Source organism: Mizuhopecten yessoensis, unplaced genomic scaffold (assembly GCF_002113885.1).
Source record: "Mizuhopecten yessoensis strain PY_sf001 unplaced genomic scaffold, ASM211388v2 scaffold5193, whole genome shotgun sequence".
Lineage (NCBI taxonomy): Eukaryota > Metazoa > Mollusca > Bivalvia > Pectinida > Pectinidae > Mizuhopecten > Mizuhopecten yessoensis.
The window spans coordinates 42205-50556 of record NW_018405926.1 but is presented as its reverse complement, the minus strand read 5'-3'; positions in this window follow the sequence as shown (position 1 = coordinate 50556).

Genomic DNA, 8352 nt, shown 5'->3' with positions numbered 1-8352 from the left:
AGCACGCATCGTTGATAACAGCAACGTGTGCCAGTCAGGAACGGTAACTCGTGTTCTTATCGCAAATGACCCGGATCTAACATCATTAATGTCATTCATTGTGAAATCTGCCAAAAACGTCACAATATGTATAGTTAGCTTTACTTGTTACTTGTTCTTTGTACAAAGTTTATTTTATAACAGATATGCTTGTTGGTGTTATTCGTTAGGACCAGCAGTATCAGATTATGTTACACAAAGTTATATGCGTACATACTAAGACTACAGGGACTTGAGAGCTTGGTACAGCTACGTATACATTTGGACCTTATCTAAGGTGTTCAGAGTTTTTGACACGTTTTATGAGTTTCGATCAATATTTGGTAAACATGCCACTCACAATGAGTCGAATACCATATAACGTGTAAAATTACTCTGAACACCTTAGTTTAGGTTCAAATATAGCTGTAACAAATTCTCAGGTCCCTGTGTATGAGAACACTAATCTGATATCACCTAAAATTGGATGTACATTAAGATATTAAACTGATATCGGATAAAATCATAAAATTATATTTAGATATAATTATACTGATTAACGTATACGACAAAGTACATTATACTTTTATAAATGTTAAATTAAGTTACAAGTTATTTTCTCCCACAATCACTATACGTCTCCTCATTCAGAACTCATTGGATCAACCTGCATGGATTTTGTAAACAATTTCGGTAGTGGGTAACCCCCTAGACGTGGTTTCATCGGTCAATCGTCTAAATCTGACGTCAAGACAAATTGTCTTGTTACGTCATCTTCCATTGTGACTTCAATGACAGTTGTTATTACCAGATCGGAAACTAGAAGAATGTATTCGAGACAGAAACATATGGTTTTCTTGATATAATATCAAAACGTTGCGGGAGAAAAAGGTCTCAAAATTCATTATGATTGATTATCATGTTTATATAACTCTCGTTAGTTGATTTTCAAATTGTAAAAGACACTCGGTAAATCTCGTTTTTTTTATAGAATTGGAAATTAACTAACTCGAGTTAGAATACAGGATAATCAACCATCCCTTTATTAGTGTATGAATATAAATTTACACAACACGTATTACAAAAAGGCTACAATTCTGTGAGGGAGTCGATTTGACTACGCCTGTCTATACTTTATAAACATCTGTGTATATCTAAACTGATCTGGCCGAACAGTAACAAGTGCGTCTATGTTCATGGCTTATTTCATCAAGAAACGCTGTTTTATAATGCACCTTGCCAGGACTGCTGAAAGGATTTCTATGTTTGAACCAAATGAATTGACCGTGCGCTAGTTGTTTTCGATTGAGAAGCGTCGCACTCTGAAACTTGGATCATAAACGAAGATCGCTTGCTCCTCTGTGTATACGATAAAACGGGGAACTATCTTTAATGTGCATCGCTGTCTGTATTGCACAACGATTTGTGATGATAAGTGAAGTTGTTTTTGCGCATTGTCATGGGCTTCACATTAAAAGATACGTACATTGCGTCAAAGCATTTTTATCAAACATATATTCATGACTTTTCCTGTTCCATCTATGATGTTGACGGAACGAAAACGGAAGAATTAAAATTTAAACACCTCCACTAACAGCGGTAAGTCTGACAGGAGTGACACGTGTCTGGCTAGGCGTGAGAGTGTTTATGACTTACGGGATCACGTGATTTCCTTTCGTCATTTTCTTGATATATTATGTTACGTTTCATACTTACTTCAAAGCCATAATGGAAACACAAGACTTGTAAGGCCAATGTCAGAGCCATTGGTGTGTTTGACTGGTGTTTCGCTAACGAAGGGTTGGATTTGTATTCAGATTATACCACACCTGTAATGCTGCAATCTTCAAACATGCTTTTATTTATTTATTTTTTCATTATTTTTAATTTTCTTTACACCGATTTATCTCTTTCATACAAAAAAGCCATGCTATAGAAGAAATCTTTCACATTAAACATTTGTATTCTTGACGTCACCAGTTTCGACGACTTTTAAAATACAAAATGAAGACTGTGTCCAAGCTATGACATTTACAGGGTTGAACAGGATTGCCATTGTACTCTATGGTTTTTTATTAGACACATTTCATGTTTACATCAGACGCCGTTGTGTAGGTCATGAAATCTCATGTACATGCCAAGTAGATAGGTCATTTTGTTAGGCAAGCATCTGGCTAAACGACAGCAGTCTACAACATAGCATGGGCGAGTTATTCCATCGACATCGGCTTTAAGAGTAATGTTTTCTGTCAATATCGACTGTGTTGAACAGTTACTAGTTAATACACCGATGCCATATATCAAAGTTTATCTATTACGATCGATTGATTGATTGGTTTTACGTCCGCGTCACTACCGAGTCGTTCGGTTATCCAGCAGACGATATTTATTACATAGAGTTCCCCCAACATATAGTGCTTGGTAACCATGTTTATCTAACTCGAGTTTGTTAATTTTCATATTGTATACAAGCACGAGGTTTACCGATTGTCTTTTTCCAATTTGAATAAAAACTAACGAGATTGTATACTATACATTATTATTTGTGTCTCTTGGGAATACATTATTCGTGTTCCCGATCGATGAGACAATTGCCACGAACTATGACGTCACAGTGGAAGATGCCGTCGCAAAACCTTGTTACTTGGCGTCATAATTAGAAGATATTGACCAATGAATTAACATCCAGGGTGTTACCCACTAGTCGGTAACAGAACATGTTTACCAACTCCTAGCATGTTTGTCAAATGAGTCAGGAATGGGGAAACCTATAGCGGGTGTGGAAGAAGTTATGTTTTATCAAACAATGTGGCGTCATACTGTAAATAAGATAATGGACGCGATACTGACGCGTTATAACGTCACATTAAAGACATGTTGCTCTGTGATTTCAACGAACAAGGCCACTTCGATTGCAGATTGTACTGTCTGTTTGTAAAGAACTCAAAAATGTTCACGGAAATAACAAATTAAAATTGAAATTCATCGTAATTTCAAGCATTAATTCTTCAACAGGGGATCATGTTGCGTCACGTTTCGATGGATCAAACGAAGAAATGCTGATAGTGGGAAAATCCTTTTAACGTAAATGTGTTAAATGACAATGCTCTCAAATTTAAAACCTATTGTTAAAGCTCAAATAGGACCATATTATTTCCGTTTAAAGATTCAAACACATTACACTACTCAACCTCTGCAGGTAAAAGTGATTTAGATTGAAATCCCAAAGGAAAAAGTGAACATTTGTGCGAACAAGGATGCAGCTTTCTTGCAACACCAACAGGGATTATTTTTATCTCGTCCGATTTGACTAGGTCCTTTGCGTGACTATTAGTACTTATTTCAAACGGCACTGTATTCATCTGCGTGCTGAAACAAATAAATAACATACATTTCAAATATTCTTTTATTCCATTCAATGTATTGTTTTTGGTGTTTCNCCCCCACACACACACACACACACATCCTCACTGGCTAGGTTGTTACTATTTTTAGAAACATCGAGTTAATATTGGCTTGTTATATATTGTCACTCAATGATAAAAATAATTAATAATTCGGAGTTCTTATATACCGCTTTATCACAACCTAGATCGTAATTCGTCTCAAAGCGATTCACAACTTAGTATCCATGGTTGTATGGCCTTTGCAACTAGCCAATTCTTTCTCAACTCCCCGGGGAGCATACAGCCGGCGCTGCCATTTAGGCGCTCACAGCTACATGTACATGTAACATTCTACAATTCTAGCACTGCCCAACCATGTACTCATTTACAGACTCATTTACAGCTGAGTAGACTTGAACAAGCGGAGAAAAGTAGCTTGCTCAAAGACACAACACAGTGCCGTGCCGTGCCGTGACTCGAACCTGCAACCCTACCGTGCTTCAATACCGCAATGCTAAATGCAATACTTTTCTCTTGAAGATTTTCTCACGATTAAATCCTAATAACTTTATATCTGATATATTAATTCATATTACAAAAGTATTGTACCTTTATTTCGGTGAATATGAACCTGAAAAGTGATATTAACCTGGTCTTCATTTCGGTTAATATCGCGTTCTACGGTTTATATAACCACATGTCCATAATTGATTTGAATTATATGTATCAATTGTTTGCTTTATCTTCGTTAACATTATTGTAGGATAAACAGTGCTAGTCAATCATACATTATTGATATAGATGTACAATTTAGTTTTTAATTTTTAAGGGCCTTTAGTTCGGTTTATACAAACTCTGTCTTGAATTTTCCACTACTAAAAAAAAACTTTTTCATTTCTTTTTTTGCAACAGGATACAACTTGATATTGTCGTATTTTCTTAATGTTCAACAATGATTTCGAATTTCGACATTACAAGTTGATACCAAGTTGTGGTATTATTTATTTAAAAAAAAAAAACGCAACATAAAATGATCTTCCAATTGCGTTTAAGACAAAGGACAATGGCATTATACTGACGTTTGAAATAAAAGAAAAATGCGTGTTCTAAGGTCTAGTTCAGTCTGTCAAATCGGTTGATTGTATATTAGACGTACGAAATGTATTTGTGATAATTTGTTTGCTATTTATTGGATGACGTACACTACAAGGTACTATGGTAAATATACTGATAAACATATATCAGTTATTGCTCAATTTCTATAAACGTTATCATCAGCAGCTGGTATACTTACGATTTAATTGACGTGTGGTTAACATTGCACAATGACGTGACATTGTATTGTCTAATACTAGAATAGCGCATGCCGGTAGCTGACAGCATCCTACATGTTAAAAGAATATGTTTACTGCAGTTCATGTTTCCATAAAGAAAACACTCGTTTTCAACCAGGAAAACTGCATTTCACGTTTCTATAACAAAACACCCACTCTACCATCAAATCATAACTAATCTTATTTCCGTTCTACTTTAAATATAAGGACTAAGATCAACCCTTTTTTTCAAACACATTAGACAACATGTGTATTTATGTTCTAATATTTAAAACGAATTTTCATACAAAACAAATTTTCGTTTCTATTTTATTTTTCAGATGTGATAAAAAATTAAGAAACTCTTTTAAAATGAAATATGTAAAGTTAATATTGAATACATCGTTTGTGTACAACTCTTTATCCGTTCATATATACCATACCAGATGTATTATTTATATATGAAAAAATGTTGATATGTCATTTCAAGTTGACACTGTGGTATTATTCATTTTAAAAAACCCGCATATAGGTGCATACAAGTATCTTCCCATTGCGTTTAAGGCAAAAGACAAATACATCACACTGACCTTTTAAAAACGAATAGAGGAGACAAGTTATCAGGCCAAGTTCAGCAAGCTAATCCATGTCAATTACTGGCGAATCACCAACCCTTATGACGTCATTTGAAGACAAGTAATGGACATGACGTCAGCAGCGAGACGTTCAAGACATAACGATATATGTTATCTCTCTAAGAACTCGAATACATTCTTGATAATGTGACCAAAATACCCCGGCTGATGAGTAGAAACCTTTGAATTGTGTGGTTAACGGACATGGAGCAATGCTATCTAAGTTCGTAGTCAGACTATGTACTTCAGGAAGCCCTGTCGGAATGTAGAAAAAAGCGACAAGGCGACTCTATGATAGAAAACAGTACACATAGCAGAGTTACTCTATTTGATAACATTAAGTTTGAGGCTGTATCGACATGTAAGATAAACATAAAGGCACGAGCTTCGTCTGTCAAGACACTTAAAATGTAACCAGATAGGTGTATAGTGCCTGTACGTGGTATTATTTTTATTATTATACCTCATTTTTATAACAGCGGTTGTGATTGGATGATATTAGTTACACGACGGGGTAATAACACAACATGTCGACCTCACGCGCTCAAGTTTCCACCAAGTTTTAATCAATTTCATTGCATACAAACGACAAATGGATTGGACAAAATTTGTTACAACATATTTACTTCTTACGATCCTTTTCGTAACAGATGAATATCTATACAAAATTACTGTGTCGTGCGATGGCCTAGAAAGTTTAAATATAAGTACGTTTTAAAGTTAAAGATGAGGTTACAGCAAATATTGTCCTTATTCGAAACCTATCTAGAGAATCGGTATTGTTGTGTTTTTGTTTCTGATTCATTTACTTATTTTTCGGCATGATAAAATGTTATATCGGAGAAACAAATACTCGTGTTTCCCTTCAGTAAGGAAACTAAATGTATAATGCTTCTTTCTTGTGTCGAGTAATACATGTACATTTTAAGCTGTGACCATCTTGAGACAGTTTACAAATAGTAAAAAAAGTATGTAGCGACGCCCTACTGTCTGTTCGGCCGGATAGTATTACAGTAGTGTAATCGCTTACATGTACTCCCCCAGGTCGTCTGTACCTTGGTATTGGTTTGTCCAAAGTTGATTTCAAAAGGATTGTGTGTTGATACGTTACATCTGGTCTACACAGTAAGTACCTTATGTATATAGTTAGCGGTGTATACTTTACTACTAAAGTACATTACTACAGTATACGCCGTGCACTGTGTATATCTAACTCCTAGAGTACATTGTATACATTACAGTACACCATGCACTGTGTATACTTTACTCCTAGAGTACATTGTATACATTACAGTACAACATACACTGTGTATACTTAAGTCCTAGAGTACATTGTATACATTACAGTACAACAAACACTGTGTATACTTACCTCCTAGAGTACATTGTATACATTACAACACAACATACACTGTGTATACTTAAGTCCTAGAGTACATTGTATACATTACAGGACAACATACACAGTGTATACTTAACTCCTAGAGTACATTGTATACATTACAGTACAACATACACTGTTCATAGTTTAATCTCGAATGAGTTATTGAGCTGGAGACCCGATAGATATCATAATTCTTTTTGTTTGTTTCTTTTTCATTTGAAAGTTTGTTTAATAAAAAAAAAATTGTAAATGCATCTGTAAATATAGATAACAGCTAATCATTTCCAATTGCATACTACAATATTTGTCGAGTTCAGTTCCTTCCATAGATAGGAATATTCCAATGCTGGCCAGTCCAATCATCGGGTGGATGGTCCTCCTTCGTTAGACGTTTCGGCGCTTATCCATGACGTTATCCAGAGGTGCACCGACTGGGTTGATCAGACCCAGCCAGGGACTGGTCGGCTCTCGCTGCTGCTGCTGGTTGGAATTGAAGCTTGCTGCCATGTTGTTGCTGAAGCCTCCTGCGACATCCATCAAGTCTTGCCATGTTTCGTGTTGTGGCACCGTGTGACTAGCACTGTTGTTCGTGTCCACCCCACAGCTCTTCTCTCTTCCTCCACATCCAATTGGATGCCATCTTTGCCTGTCTGATCACAGCACCCACCAGCTTCTTCCGCTCTGTCCATATCATCCCCAGCAACCTCAAAGTTCTCCATTGAAATTGGCTAGGGAAATCACTGCAACCAACCTCAACTAGCAGACCCCATACCTTCCAACCTCGTTGTTGACAATCCTCTACAAGTTGCTAGTACTTCGTCCTCTTCCGATCATGTGCCCCCTCTCTCCTGTCTTCCCATGGAACTGTCAGCTCTACCATCGCGACCTGCCTGAAGTTCCGGGACCACAACACAATGTCTGTGCGGAGTGGTGTAGCAGCCACCTCTGCTGGTAAACCCATCCTCTGTATTCCGCCTCCCTCCGAGCTGCTCTTCCCTTTGGTTCCTGCCTTCACGAAGTTGACAAATCCTGGTTACTTCGTCACTGCTCTTTTCATCCTTCTGGCATCGTCGAGGCTCTCTGCTATTTCCTTTAGGACCTGGTCATGGCGCTATGTGTACCTGCCATCTGTAAGTGCGACCGTGCAAGATGATATCACAGACGCCAACTTGACAGGTCGTCCGCACTGTCCACCTGCTGCATTGTCCCTCAGTCCCAAGGTGTGTAGGTTTTACGGGCTCGGTAGCACTTCATATGTTGCCTTCATCAGGAAGCCGAGTATATAACCCTTCATCTTCCAGATGTCACCCCATGATAGTTTCCGCTCTCGTGCACCCTCCCGATGTAGCCAACGTCCCTGTTTGCTCATGCCGACGGCCTGTACCTGCCTGGTCTCCTCTTCCATCGTGGCCTCTGTTTGAGTCATCTCTCTGCGCTGCCTTTGGCTAACCCTTCCCCAATTAGGTCTGAGGATGTTCCAACGATGTCACTGAGCCTCAGACTTTCTTCTGCCTTCTTCACTGCCTGTTTTGCGTACCACTTCGACAGAATACTTCATTTTGTTTACAAAGGTGTCCCGTACAGGTGACAAACAGCCAAACGTGATATACGACGTT